The sequence below is a fragment of the Elephas maximus genome, chromosome 10, assembly GCF_024166365.1.
Source record: "Elephas maximus indicus isolate mEleMax1 chromosome 10, mEleMax1 primary haplotype, whole genome shotgun sequence".
Lineage (NCBI taxonomy): Eukaryota > Metazoa > Chordata > Mammalia > Proboscidea > Elephantidae > Elephas > Elephas maximus.
This window is the reverse complement of record NC_064828.1, coordinates 61,795,696-61,810,193: the sequence shown is the minus strand read 5'-3', so window position 1 is coordinate 61,810,193 and position 14,498 is coordinate 61,795,696. Positions and strand designations below refer to the sequence as shown.

The 14,498-nt window shown below is 40.5% G+C and overlaps 1 long non-coding RNA gene across 5 annotated transcripts in view; it reads left to right on the top strand.

Moving 5' to 3' along the window:
* Positions 1 to 213: 213 nt before the first annotated feature.
* Positions 214 to 14,498, top strand: part of LOC126084024 (uncharacterized) — a 189,343-nt gene continuing 175,058 nt past the window's right edge. For 4 of the 5 annotated variants that reach the window (XR_007518907.1, XR_007518908.1, XR_007518909.1 and 1 more), the window contains exon 1: positions 214 to 402. This is a non-coding gene — a long non-coding RNA (uncharacterized LOC126084024). Of the gene's footprint in view, positions 403 to 6,230; positions 6,449 to 14,498 lie in introns of those variants that run through there. The other variant, XR_007518911.1, reaches the window with a different exon arrangement.

Here is a 14,498-nt window from a genome sequence, read left to right as displayed (position 1 = left end):
CATTGCATTTACCAGGAAATAGGGTCTTAGAAGTACATACTCTCTGGGTGCCTCTAAGTTCACCACTGTTTATGTGCCTGAAGCGGGGTGGGGGTTCAGAATTTCTCCTTCAGATTAAATGTACTTGGCTGAAGGCAGAACAGTTTAGTAAATGGAGCTTGTTTCAAGAGTAAGGTCAGGCTGAGTGGGCTGGAACATAGGGCTGTAGGTCTGGGAACTGGAAGTCACTCAATCCTGCTTCTGTGACTTAGATGCCGTGTACAATGGCTTTGGCCCTTTTTTTTTTTTTTTAAAGCCGTGGAAACTATTGTTTCAAAGGAAATTGCCTGGCTCCCTGTTGGCCCAAGCTGAACTCCACGGGGGGCAGCTTTACTACCAGAGATGCTTCCCCCTGTACCAGAGGTAAGAGAGGGGGCCCAATGGCTTCCTGGGAAGGCCTCCAGATGGGCCAGGGGCCATTAGCATGATCTCTCACTTGCTCTTTGTGGCCCCGGGGCGGTGCAAACCATCTTACTGGCAAGTCTTCATGTTGATGATGTAACTCCACCCAGTTCTGTTACCTGAACACACATTTCCTTCAAAAAAATAAGAAGTGGACGGGGACATGTGCAGGACACAGTTTGTTCTAAAGTTCCTGATATTTTGGATGTCTCCCACACTGGCAGGATGAGGGATTCAATTACAAAAAGACTACCAAATGATTCGCATCACGCGCTGTAGAGTCTGATTTCACAAAGAGAGAATTGGTAGCTGTCAATGTGGCATATTTTCAGGGGAGGGCTCCCTGACTAAAAATGTCTACGTATCTATTTATCCTTCTCCCCGTAATAGAATCTTTCATTTAGGTAAGAATTGCTTACTTCAGGACCCCCTTTTAAAATTCTGAAGCCTCTGAGGGGAAAGAGACAGGTAGCTATTGGTATCCATTAACACTTTAGCCTGAATTAGCTTGCCTAATAGCTTTCTATTATAGTATTAGAAAGCTAGCTGAGGAGTTATAGGCAGAGAGAAAAGAAGTAGGCTAGTAGGTGTGTATATGTGTGTGCCGGAAAGGTTTAAGGAGCCCTGGTGGTGCAGTGGTTATAGCTCTTGGCTGCTAACCAAAATGTCAGCGGTTTGAACCCACCAGCTACTTCACTTGATGGCAGTGGGTTTGGTTTCGGTTGGAGTTGGGGTAGATAGGAGGGTCCTGAGCCCCAGGTTTGGGAAATGGATGCTCCAAAGACACTTTCTTCTTCTGTTGTTTTCCTCAGGGAACTATTTCTGCAGCATCCCTACTCCCCAAAGGGTCACGAAGCATTGTGGGCTCTATGCCCTTAATGCTAACCCAATTATTGAGCGATGGAGCCAAGTAATTAGAGAGAGACCCAATCAGAAGCACTTCACTGCACCTACTCTGTTTTCTGGAGTCCCTGGGTAGTGCAAATGGACTACTAGCTGGAAGGTTGGCAGTTCATGCCCACCCAGAGGCTCCTCGAAAGAAAGTCCTGGGGATCTGCTTCTAAAAGGTAACAGCTTTGAAAACCCTCTGGAGCAGTTCTACTCTGCATATGTGGGGTCACCATGAGTCAGAATCGACTTAACAGCAACTAACAACAACAACTCTGTTTTCCTACGTTAATATAACCTCTCAGTTTACTCATTTTCTTCTCTTGGCTTTTAATCTTTTTGCTTGCAAATGAGTCATTTTTGGCTTGAAGCTTTTTTTTTTTTTTGGTTGGGGGCTGCTTAGGAAAAAATATCTCACCACTATGAAAGACTAATTTTATTCTTCTTTCTTAATCTTTTCCTTGGGGTGATACCTTAATTCAGGAATCCAGGCTGATATTAGGCAGGCTGTTATTAGCTGGTACCCATCCACATGGCCTTATCCGTTGAGAAAATATTGATGAACTTTTTATACTGGTTGGAGTTAGCTGCTTCCCTGAAACTTGGGAGAGCCCCTCCAGCTCCTCCCCTGGTAATGGGTAGAAGGCTCCTGGGGGAGGAGGTTTTGTGACCCCTCCTTTCATTGTGAAGCACTATTATTTAAATGTCACCCATGTCCAAGGGTCTGCAAATCCAGCCTGGGGGCCAAATCCAGCCCCTCGTCTATTTTTGTAAATAAAATTTTATTTGAACATGGACATGCCCATCATTTACATATTACTACAGCTACTTTCAGGCTACAAAGACAGAGTTGAGTAGTTGGCAGTGGAGATCACGTTGCCCACAAATGCTAAACTATCTGGCTTTTTGTAGAAAAAGCTTGCTGACTCCTGACTCCTGTTTATCCATTCTCCCTCCAGCAGCGGATCTGAGGCATTTGTTTGCTGACCATTCTGTAAATGTGGCAACCATAACCTGGTCAAGCAGCCTCTTGTTCTCCTGTCATTAGATTCTCCTTTGGCCCCTCCTTGCCATGTAGCCTGCATCACTCTGATGCTGATAATAAATGAAAAAGGTAATAAAAAAAGGGGAGCTGGAATTGTTTTTTTTTTTTTCCCCCAAATGTCAAAAAAACCCTGTGAGTATTTCTGACATTTAAGAAAATGTTGGTGGTTCCTTATTTGCATGGAGTTTTATGTGGTTCAGAAAGCCCATCTGTAATCCATCTGAGTTAAAGTCCCATTTGTCACTGCTGTCAGGGTGGTAAAATATATCTGAAACTTTTTTTGCTTTAACGAAAATAGAAGGCTTCGCTGCACTTGACATTGAACTGAAGACTCTGCCACTCTCAGGGAGAGGTCAATTCTGAGAAAGACTTGTGCAAAATGAGAGTTGGACAAAATAATTATCCCTGAGAAAGGCTTTTGCTTAAACAGGATCCATTTTCCTGAAAGCCCATAGGTTCTTAAAACAACAAGAAGCCACTTACTAGGATTCGGATTGGAGTCGCCATCAGAAGAAGCCTTGACTTTACTTATCCACTTAATGGAGGGGATCAGTAGCATGAACAATCCAAAATGGCAGAGAACCCAAGCAGCAGTTCCATTTAGCTTTGGTATGTGTTTTGTAGTCACTTTAAGAATAAGTATTGTGATTGTTTATTAGGGCAAATATGGTAAATATGGTAATTGTTCACTATAAAAATATCCAAAAGTATAAAAATACCTTTTCTAGAGCAGAATAGTAGCTTTGGTTTTAAAGGGCATTTTTTTCAGCCTTTCTGCTTGCTCAATTAAGGAAAGACCCTGTTCGTCTCCATTCGTGGGTTTAATACTCAGACCAAAAGACAATTACACAGTGGCCATGTGGCTTAAGGGACCCAGTCCCAGGGGAGATAACTTTACTGGAGAAGATGAGCCTGTTGCATGGCACCATTTCCCACAGGGCCAAAAATGGTGGCTAGTGTAGGCTGTCCAGGCTCAAATGCAAAATTGTGGGGGCCCCAGTGAACTTGCTTTCATTTTACAGATAATCTGAATGTGCTTAAGGACCCTGAAGACTCTTCTCAGGCAATTTTCATGTTGTTATGTTATTGCTTCTCTAATGTTCCATGTCATTTTCTTTTCCCATTTGTTCCCATCCACCCATTCTTTTCCACTCAGACTTGGTACACATGTGGTAGAAAGAGTCAGGAAGGAAGACAAAAATCCTGGAAAGAGGGATGGGTGAAATGGAGGAGTTGGAAGGATAAGAAAATGGCAATGACCATAAAAACCTTTAAGTTAGGTATACCTTCTCAACCTCAGGAAACCCTGGTTAAGAACTACAGCTGCTAACCAAAAGTTCGGCAGTTTGAATCCACCAGGTGCTCCTTGGAAACCATATGGGGAAGTTCTACTCTGTCGTATAGGGTCACCATGAGTTGGAAGTGACACGATGGCAGCGGGTTTTTTTTTTTTTCCCTTGGCCTTGGTTGAAAGAAGAGTTAGCCACTATCATTTTAAGAGATAAAAGGATCATTTGAAGTCCATATAATAGGCTTTATGTCCCATCCTGAGATAGCTCATTAATTCCCCCTGAGATATTAGAGCTATCTCAGGGGGGATTATTGAGGGCCTGCAGAATGTTCAGGGAAATTATAGGGAAGGGGCTACTTCTATAGGCCATTTTCTTCCTCTGAGTAGTGAGTTTTTAAATTGAAAAGAGTTGGCTTTATTATTACTTTTATTTCAGAGCAAGAGTGCTAAAAGAGAAAATGGGACTAGGTGTGTGTGAATGTATGTGTGTGTACGTATGTATGTTCCTTTCCTATTTCCACTTAGGAAACCTCCGTTTCTCCCTCCCTCTTTCTCTCTCTCTTTCTGTGGCAGAGATTAAACTGGCCTAGATCTCATATCTGTAGGCCAGGTAAGACTTTTTATTGAATATATATAAAGCAAATTCTCCTTATTTAGGAGAGGTACATAAAAAGGAATTGACACTCTCCTTTTGGTGAGAATCCGGGAAAAAGCCTTGAGCACACGCTAACCAGCAGCTGTGGAAAAAAATTCTTAGGCATCCCTGAGTGAGAGGAAAGCAAAGCTTAGGTCAACAAGGTTGAGATGAGTTGAGCTTAGTAATAACAGTATAATTGATGCCTTTGGTTGTTAATACAATACTTGGGCCTTATAAATTACATCAAATTAAGCCTAAAGAACTAGTTCAGTAAGTGTAAAATAAAACAAACATTGTTTAATTGGCAATGTCTTTTCTTTATTAATGGTATATTAATAATCAATATTACTACCCATCTATCAGTTTGTCATACTGTGGTGGCTTGCGTGGTGCTGTGATGCTGAAAGCTATGCCACCAGTATTTCAAATACAAGCAGGATCACCCATGTGGACAAGTTTCATGGAGCTTCCAGACTAAGACAGCCTAGGAAGAAAGGCCTGGTGATCTACTTCTGAAATTAGCCCATGAAACCCTTGTGGATCACAACAGAACATTGTTCAACTCCTTTGCTTTGGACACGTTATCAGGAGGGATCAATTGCTAGACGAGAGCATCATGTTTGGTGAAGCAGAGGGCCAACAAGGACAAGGGACACCCTCGGTGAGATAGATTGCTACAATGATGGACTCAAACATGCTGGCACTTGTGAGGATGATGTAGACTGGGCAATGTTTCATTCTATCGTATGTAAGGTCGCCATGAGTCAGAGTTGACCCAATGGCAGCTACCTACCTACCTAATCATCAGTATGGTGTGTCTAAATATCCATGATATTTTAGAGTAGATGAAAAACGGTGTTTTCTATTACTTTATCCTTTCTTGATGAGTTCCAGTATAAAATTTCCTAAATTTAACTAATTTCTCTCTACCTAGCCTGCCACTTATCTCACCTATTATACTCTTTATTTTATTTTTCATACCTAACATTTCTGCTTGCCTTTTTTTCTTATTCTTGTTTCATATTACATATGTATACGTATATATATACACATATATACATTTATGTATATGTTTTTATATTAATTATTCTTTTGAAAAATATTCTTAGGCTGTTTCAGTAATGTTCAGTAGGTGGTACATATTGTTCATTTGGTTCTCTTTCTTTTGAGGTCCTCAGGGTCTACTTATTTTTGCTTGCAAACTTGTGTTCCCCTGGGGCTTCACTGTCTGATACTGTGAACTAGGAAAGAACCAAGGCCAGGTCTTCGTCCAAGTCAGTCTTGGATAGCAGGATGGAAGGGGAGAGATGAATACTAAGGCAGGGAGCCCGAGGCATTGCAAGGCCACTGTCAATCAATCCCATCTGCTGCAATTGTAACGGGGGACTCCTCTGGTCTTTAAACCCTCAGGAAGAAACATCATTGAAGGGAGCAGTTTCCTTAGTTTGTAATTTACAGACTTTGATGTTTAGATGGGGTGGGGATGATGGAGTAGATGCTTGAGGAAGCTCATCACTTGTTTTCATCACACATGGAAGCAATATCACTTTGCCTTTAGAAACTGTTCCATCATCTCTTTGAAAAGTGTTCTTTTGTAGTACAGGCTTTAGGTTGAGCAGAATTTGCCTTTCTGGTTGAGAACTTGGTAATTTACAAAGTGGGAAGCATAGAAGAAGCTAAAGAATTGTGTCAGCTTAGAATGTGTTTGTTGAAGGCAAGGAAAAACTTGATTTACAGTGGCTTGAACAAATGGGAGTTTATTTTTCTCATGTAAGAAGTTTAGAGGTTGATGGCTGCTGCTCTTATTTCATGGGCTCAGTGAGGGTACGGCTGGCATCTCTGAGAGTCTCTTGACCTTTCCTTTGTTCTTATTGCCTCTTGGAAGCAATACTGGCTGTTCCAACTCTAGAAATCATGTCGACAATTAAAGCAGAAAGCAGAGTAAAGGGACAGTGTCAGTCAAATAGTCTCCTTTACCAGGAGAGCAAAAACTCTTCCATAAACTCCAGTTAGACTTCTACTTGCATCTGATGGCCTGGAGCTGTGCTACATGGTCACTTCTAATGACAAAAGAGACTGGGAAAGAAAATAGAGGCAGTTGTCAAAGTAACGTTTTCAAAGAAATAAAGATGTGACCTTTATACAGGTAAGGAATGAGTTTGTGTCAAAGATTTATTTAATCTATTAATGCAGAAATTATAGAACAATTCATTAATATCACATGCAAGCAAAAGTTTGCTGAAGATCATTCAAAAATGACTGCAGCTGTATATTGACAGGGAACTGCCAGAAATTCAGGCTGGTTTCAGAAGAGGATATGCAACCAGGGATATTATTGCTGATGTCAGGTGGATCCTGGCTGAAAGCAGAGAATACCAGAAGGATGTTTACCTGTGTTTTATTGACTATGCAAAGGCATTCGACTGTGTGTATCATAACAAATTATGGATAACGTTGTGAAGAATGGGAATTCCAGAATACTTAATTGTGCTCATGAGGAACATTTACATAGATTAAGAGGCCATTGTTCGGACACAGAACAAGAGGATACTGATTGGTTTAAAGTCAGGAAAGGTGTGCGTCAGGGTTGTATCCTTTCACCGTACCTATTCAATCTGTATGCTGAGCAAATAATCCGAGAAGCTGGACTATATGAAGAAGAACAGGGCATCAAGATTGGAGGAAGACTCATTAACAACCTGCTTTATGCAGATGACACAACCTTGCTTGCTCAAAGTGAAGAGGACTTGAAGCACTTACTAATGAAGATCAAAGACCACAGCCTTCAATATGGATTACATGTCAACATAAAGAAAACAAAAATCCTCACCACTGGACCAGTGAGCAATATCATGATAAATGGAGAAAAGATTGAAGTTGTCAAGGACTTCATTTTACTTGGATCCACAATCAACAGCCATGGAACCAACAGTCAAGAAATCAAATGAAGCATTGCATTGGGTAAATCTGCTGCAAAGGACCTCTTTAAAGTGTTGAAAAGCAAACATGTCACCCTGAAGACTAAGGTCCACCTGACCCAAGCTGTGGTATTTTCAACGGCATCATATGCATGTGAAAGCTGGACAATGAACAAAGAAGATGGAAAAAGAATTGATGCCTTTGAATTGTGGTGTTGGTGAAAAACATTGAATATACCATGAACTGTCAAAAGAACAGAAACCCTAGTGGCATAGTGGTTAAGTGCTACAGCTGCTAACCAAAGGGTTGGCAGTTCGAATCTGCCAGGTGCTCCTTGGAAACTCTATGGGGCAGTTCTACTCTGTCCTGTAGGGTTGCTATGAGTCGGAATCGACTCAGTGGAGCTGGATTTTCGTTTTGTCAAAAGAACAAACAAATCTGTCTTGGAAGAAGTACAACCAGAATGCTCTTTAGAAGCAAGGATGGCGAGACCGCGTCTTCCATACTTTGAACATGTTGTCAGGAGGGGTGGGTCCCTGGAGAAGGTCATCATGCTTGGCAGAGTACAGCGTCAGCAGAAAAGAAGAAGACCCTCAAAGAGGTGGATTGACACAGTGGCTGCAACAATGAGCTCAAGCATAACAACAATTGTAAGGATGGCGCAGGACTGGGCAGTGTTTGGTTCTGTTATGCATAGGGCTGCTATGAGTCAGAACTGACTCTACAGCACCGAACAACAACAACATTAATGAGGCAACCAGCAAGATAGGTGAAGGTGGTTCAAAGGAGAATTTGAGGAACAGAAGTTTATCCGGTCATTCAGGGAAGATACACTTGGGCAGATCATCAGGAGGGATATCAATCAGGAGGGAAGTAAAATTGCTAGATTAGAGGCATGAATTGTTAGTGTCCGAAAAGGCAGTAAAACCATAACCTCTGCGGTTATCTTCTCAAAGGAACAAAGTCATTGGCATCTCCACCAGACAAAAATCTATGTTAACATATAACATCACAGAGTCTGGGCCCTATAATAGTGAAGTAAGTCAAACAAAGGTACTTTATTCTAGAGAATGAAATAATCCTTAGATGTGCCTGTTCGTCAGTGCTCCAGTATGACACTGAAAGGACAAGCAATCAATTTTTGCTTTATTTCTGAGTTTTGGATGCATTTTCTTAAGCAAGGGAGTGAGCTGACAAGCTTATAGTGTCTAATGTAGGAATACCTGTGTGGCTGGCATGGCAAAGATTACAATTTGCTATTGGGCTTTTATGGGTCATGAAAAACTTTTGATAAGGTATTCAAGTGTGCTCCACTTTAGAAAAACTGGGTGCCAAAATCTCAGCGTAAAACCATTAAATTTGGAGGTATATATTTTCATTAGAAATGGATCCTGTACTTTACAGAAGGATTATCTCTATTATAACCACCTCTTTGAATTTATTTAAAATATGTGATTTATAAAAATGTGATTTACTTGCAGCTTTTCAGGAGTGCGTCTCTTGCCTGAAGCAGAGCATGTTTGCAATCTACATTTAATTATTACCTGAAGACCTCTTTCTTTCTGTTGTAATTACAGAAAGCTATCTTTAAATTGTATTTGTAAGGCTTGCTTTGAAACCCCCCCACCCCCAAATCTCCTAACCACAAAGATGTACTGAAAGGAATTCCCAGTGAAAGAAGAAAAAAAAAAATCACCTAATGTCTGCTAGATGTTTTATATTGTTAAAATTCAGTCAGAATTGGCAAGGTCTCCTCACATCTAGAGGGAATAAAATAAATTGATTTATGATTTTTAACAAGCATGGCTGAGTAAGGAATCACGCCTATATAATCTCAAAGTCCTGGGAAGATATTAATCACAATTAAACTTCTTCTAATGAGCCATTTGAAACACAGATCAGATGCCAAGTTAATTGATTACACAACTATAGGATAGTCACCCCCACAGAGGCAGGGATAGGATGGGTTAGATTCAGTGTCTAAACATTTAATACCAGGTGGGAACCAGGGAATTGGAACAGAAGGTGTAATGAGGAATAACAGAAATCAGCTAGGAGGGCAATAGACATGTCCCTATTGATTATGTAGTATGTAAAGAGAAAAAGTAATTAATAGAAACAAGAAAATGAGAAGCAGGAGTGACCTTTTTTTTTTTTTTTTAGCTGGAGACAGAAACCACATACTTGTAAAGGTCATGTCCACCCATTTAGAAATAAAATATCCCTCCTAAAGAGAAGTAACGTTGCTTTAAAATGGAAATGCAGAGACCTTATGTTTTTACCAGATTTCTGAATTGTTGTGTTCTTTTTAGTTGCAAAATAGTATAGCTTTCAGCCAGCTAAACTTTTGGTATAAAACCAACTGACCAAATAGTTTTCAGTAGATCTAGCTAACGTTTTAAGGCCCTTCTTATGAGGGAATTAAATGCCCACAGACTGAAGAGAAATGAGACAAAAGGAGGCATTTTTCACTTAGTGAGATGTTTGTGGAATGTTTTGTAATGGGCATCAGGGTAACTGAGAATTAGCACTAAATTACCTGAAGCTGGCAAAAGTACTTTTTTTCTAGTACTCTTCATGGGCTACCCACATGGTTAGCATTTCCTTCTTTGATCTTTGTCCCATGACATTACACACAGCATTATAAACGTGGGTGGGAAGGACAGGGGAGAGACTGTCCTGGCAGAACCATCTGTTCTTGTTACACAAACCATTCATTTCTTCTGTTCAATGAATACTGCATTCATCTTTGGCGGTGACCTCTCTTGCACTCCATTACTGGCTGGTGTGTTTAAAAGCTCTGGTACCTTGAATGGATGTTTCTGGAAAGAGACACTTCTTAAACTAGCTCCTAGGGAGGAATTTTGTTCCTGCCCAGTGCCCTTTTCCACTTTCTCATTTCCTTTTTCTCTCTGGAGAGCTCAGAGCACATTTTTCTCCTAAGGGCTTAATTATATTGTCTCGTACTCCATGACTGCTCCATAGGTGGCTGTTGATTGTAGGACACCCCATTTGTCTTGAGAGCCTCTCTTTTAGGGTAGGCACGGAGGCTGTCATTATTCACTCCATTACAGCTTGGGACACTTGAGATGCAGGGAAAAGACACTTGACTGAAGTCATGTGGAAAGTGTAAGCCTGAGACCCACCCAGAACTTAGTCTTTTGACTTGGTTGACTGCTCTTGTGTTTATAGTGCTCCTGCGGCTAACACACACACACACACACACACACACACATTGGGTCTGTCACTCTTCTACTGAACCCATGCCTATGCACAAAAAGAAGCCCAAAGACAAATAAGGTGCTTGGTGTGGATGTGTGGACAGAGAAAGCCCAGAAGCATGTATGAAAACAAGTCAGTACAGTACTTAGCACACTGTAGATGCCTGGTGGAGGGTATTGTGGTTTATAATTTGATGTTTTAAAGTGTAGGCATTCTCTTCGATTCCTTCCAAATAGAGGATGCTCTGAACACACATCACACAATGAGACCACCACAAGTACGTGTTGCTCCTCTTAGGTGGTAGATTTAAAGACTTGTGACTTTTAGCATTAGAAGGAATCTTAGAGGTGAACTGACTAGTGTGGAAGCATTGCCTCCTTCAACTCAGGAACTCAACTTCAGTTAAACCAGTTGCCATTGAGTCAACTCAATGGCGTCCCCATATGTATCAGAGTAGAACTGTACTGCATGGGGTTTTTAATGGCTGATTTTTTGGGAGTAGATCACCAGGCTTTCTTCCGAGGTGCCTCTGGGTGGATGTGAACCTCCAACCTTTCTGTTAGCAGCCAAGTGTTTTATTCATTTGCACTACCCAGGGACTCCAACTTCGGTTACTATATTTTAAAATGTAGGCTCTTTTGACGACCAGGTGAATCACATTGGACTTGCAGTCCACTAAGCCACTTACACTCCTAGCTTATTTTCTCACAGGCCACTGTAAGGCCCGTTTCCCCCATCCTGCATTTTTGCAGTTGAATTTTTAAATGCAGCAGCTACATTTGCATGTCCTTATTAACATTTCATTTTTTTTCTGAACAACTTGTGTCATTTTGAATTCTGATTCGGTCGTCTACTGAAAGTCTTAGGGTCCCCCTTGGTTTCTTGCTTCTTTTTACAACTCATATCCATTCCATCAGCAAATTTTGTAACCTCAGTCTTTAAAATATATTGACAGCAGCTACTTCTTATACATTCATCATTATCACTCTAGTCTAAGCCACTGTTATCTCTTATTGTTATCTTTTGCATGGACTACTGGATTAGATCTTAACTAGCTTTTCTGCTTCCACACTTATTCCCCACAGTCTGTCCTCTCCTACTTGTAAAGGCTAATTACACTTCTTCTGAAAAGAGGGAAAAGGGCACAGACACATAGAGAACTAGCTGCCTCGGTGTAACGGCTTCAGTGATGGGTCAAAAGCACAATATGCTGGGTCTCAGTAAAAACTCAGCAGCTAGTTAGTTGCAGCAGCTCCAGATCTGTAAGGGGACGGACACAAAGCAGGTCAAAGGTGTCCATGTTGTGATGCTCCTTGATCTAGGCACACAACTTTTCTCTCTCTTTAAAAAAATTTTTTTTATTGTTGTTGAAAATATACACTGCAAAACATACACCAATTCAACCCTTTCTACATGTACAATTCAATGACACTGATTACGTTCTTCAAGTTGTGCAAACATTATCCCCCTCCTTTGATGAATTGTTACTCCCCCATTGACATACACTCACTGCCCCCCTAAGCTTCCTATCTAACCTTTCTAGTTGCTGTTGTCAATTTGATCTCATATAGATAGTTTTTTAAAAAAGCACAAAACTCAAGGCAGACATGCTTTAATAATTAAGCTAAACTGTTGTTTGGTTTAAAGAAGACTTCAGGAGATATTTTTGGTTTAAGGTTTAAAGATTATCTCAGGGCAATAGTTTCAGGGGTTCATCCAGCTTCCATGGCTCTAGGAAGTCTGGATTCTACGAGAATTTGGAATTTTGTTCCACATCCCTCCCCCCTCCCTTTTTGATCAGGGTACTTATATAGAATCTTCAATCAAAACATTCAGTAATGGTAGCTGGGCACCATCTAGTTCTGGTCTCATGGCAAAGGAGGCAGTTATTCATGGAGGAAATTAGCCACACATTCCATTTCCTTCTCCTATTCTTCACTCTCCTTTTTCCTCTGTTTCTCCAGGACATGACTTTTCTCTTTTTATTTTGAGTGACTTGACAGGTCAAGCAGCATGAGGATTCTACCAGTAGTTGGGAATAAAGATGTATAACCATTGGTTCAGGGTGAGACATAAGTGAGTGCTCCACACTGTGGTTGAAACCTGCAATGACCTGACTGAACTATAATTTCATGACTTGGTGGAAAAGAGACAGGTATTCAAAGGCCAGGACACAACAAAATTCCTCAAGTCAACTGATAAAGAAAAAGGAAAATGTGAGACCCAGATTCCCTTTCATCTGCCACTGCACAGAATCCAGATGGTCAGGTCATATGATCAAAACCTGTCTCTCAACATCACTGTCATTTACAGAAGGAATAAAACAGTAGCCACGTGCCAAGCAGAACCTAACGTGGCCAAGAAAAAGACTTAGTCTAAACCAAAAGACAAAACTAGAAACAGAAATTCAAGTCATCAAGAGTAAAAGCGACATCTCCACAATTTTTTGCTCTGGGAGCTGAGAAAGGCAAACAAAGTTAAAGAGGTCTAAGTGGTGTGCTTCTCACGTAATGCAGTTTATTTGCCTCCAGTGGGTTAAAAAAAAAAAAAATTCAGAGACAAAAACATTAAGAAAACAGAAGAATTTTTACTTCCAATGAACTGTCTTTCCAAGTAGAGTGCTCAGCAGATGTTTAAGGAAAAAAGCTCCTCAAGTTTACCACTGGTTCGCTGTACATGGTGGGAAACAATAGCAGTTTTTCCACATAGTTATTTCATCTGTAGGGTCATCACATATCTGCAGATGCCAATATTGTAAAAGTCAGGGGTAAATGTGTTTTCACTAGTGAGTTAGCAATATTTGGGAAAGGACTTAAGGCCTCGTTCATTTTGAGGACTATACTAGACAGGATATTCCTGCTTTTAACACTTATCTCAGGATGTAATGTGTTTTTTTCTGGCTATAGTATGCGTTGTGCTCGGTTACAATGGTGCCGGAGCTAGGTATTAGTTTTGCTTATTTGTTGTATTTATTAGTTTATTTTGTTTAATGCCTACTTTCTACTTTTAGAGCAAAAGCTCTATGAGAGAAAAGACTTTGTATATCTTGTTCTCTGGTGTATCCTGACATCTAGAACAGTGACCTGGCACATAGTTGGTACCAAAAAAACCAAAACCAAAACCAGTTGCTATTGAGTAGATTCCGACTCATGGAGACCCTGTGTGTGTCAGAGTAGAACTATGTTCCAGAGGATTTTCTATAGGTGATTTTTTGGAAGTAAATCATTAGGCTTTGTTCTGAGATGACTTTGGGTGGACTCAAACTTCAATCCTTTCTGTTAGCAGCTGAACACGTTAACTTTTGCATCACCCAGGGACTCGATATAGTAGGTAAGTTTGCAATAAATATTTGTTGAATAAATGAATGGATTTGAGGTAGTAGATCTTCATTCCATTCTCAAATCATCTCTGAACTGGCTAAATCTCTGTACTAGTTGTGGAGCCCTGGTGGCACAGCGGTTAAAAGCTCAGCTGCTAACCAAAAGGTTGACAGTTCGAATCCACCAGCCACTCCTTGAAAACCCTATGGGGCAGTTCTACTCTGTCCTATAGGGTCACTATGAGTTGGAATCAACTCAATGGCAAAAGGTTTTTGGTTTATACTAATTGTTTTTACAGTATTAGACATCAAGGGCAGAGTCTTTTAGCTGATCAATGTTAATCCACTAATTGGCAGCTTCAGGGGACAGTTAATGTAATGTTTTCTCTTATACTCAAGTCCCTACCAATGCCTCATTTGCTGAATATTAAAATCCTGGAAGTGGGTGAATTGGTAGAGGAGACTTTAGGGCTGTGAGTGAGATAATACAGGACAGCAGTGATGCTTCAGGAAAATTCCTACAAAATGAGTTGATTCCTTTCCCTCCCAGGCGTGGCTCAGCCTAGACAGCACTTTTGATTGTACCGACTGGTTATTAATACCTTATTACATAATTAGCCTTATGCAATTAAAGTATTCCCAGAAGATAGAGTTTTCATATTTTTACTGTTACAATTAATTTCATCATTAATTAATTAACCATCTACTTTTATTAAGTAACTAGGTAGATGTTAAA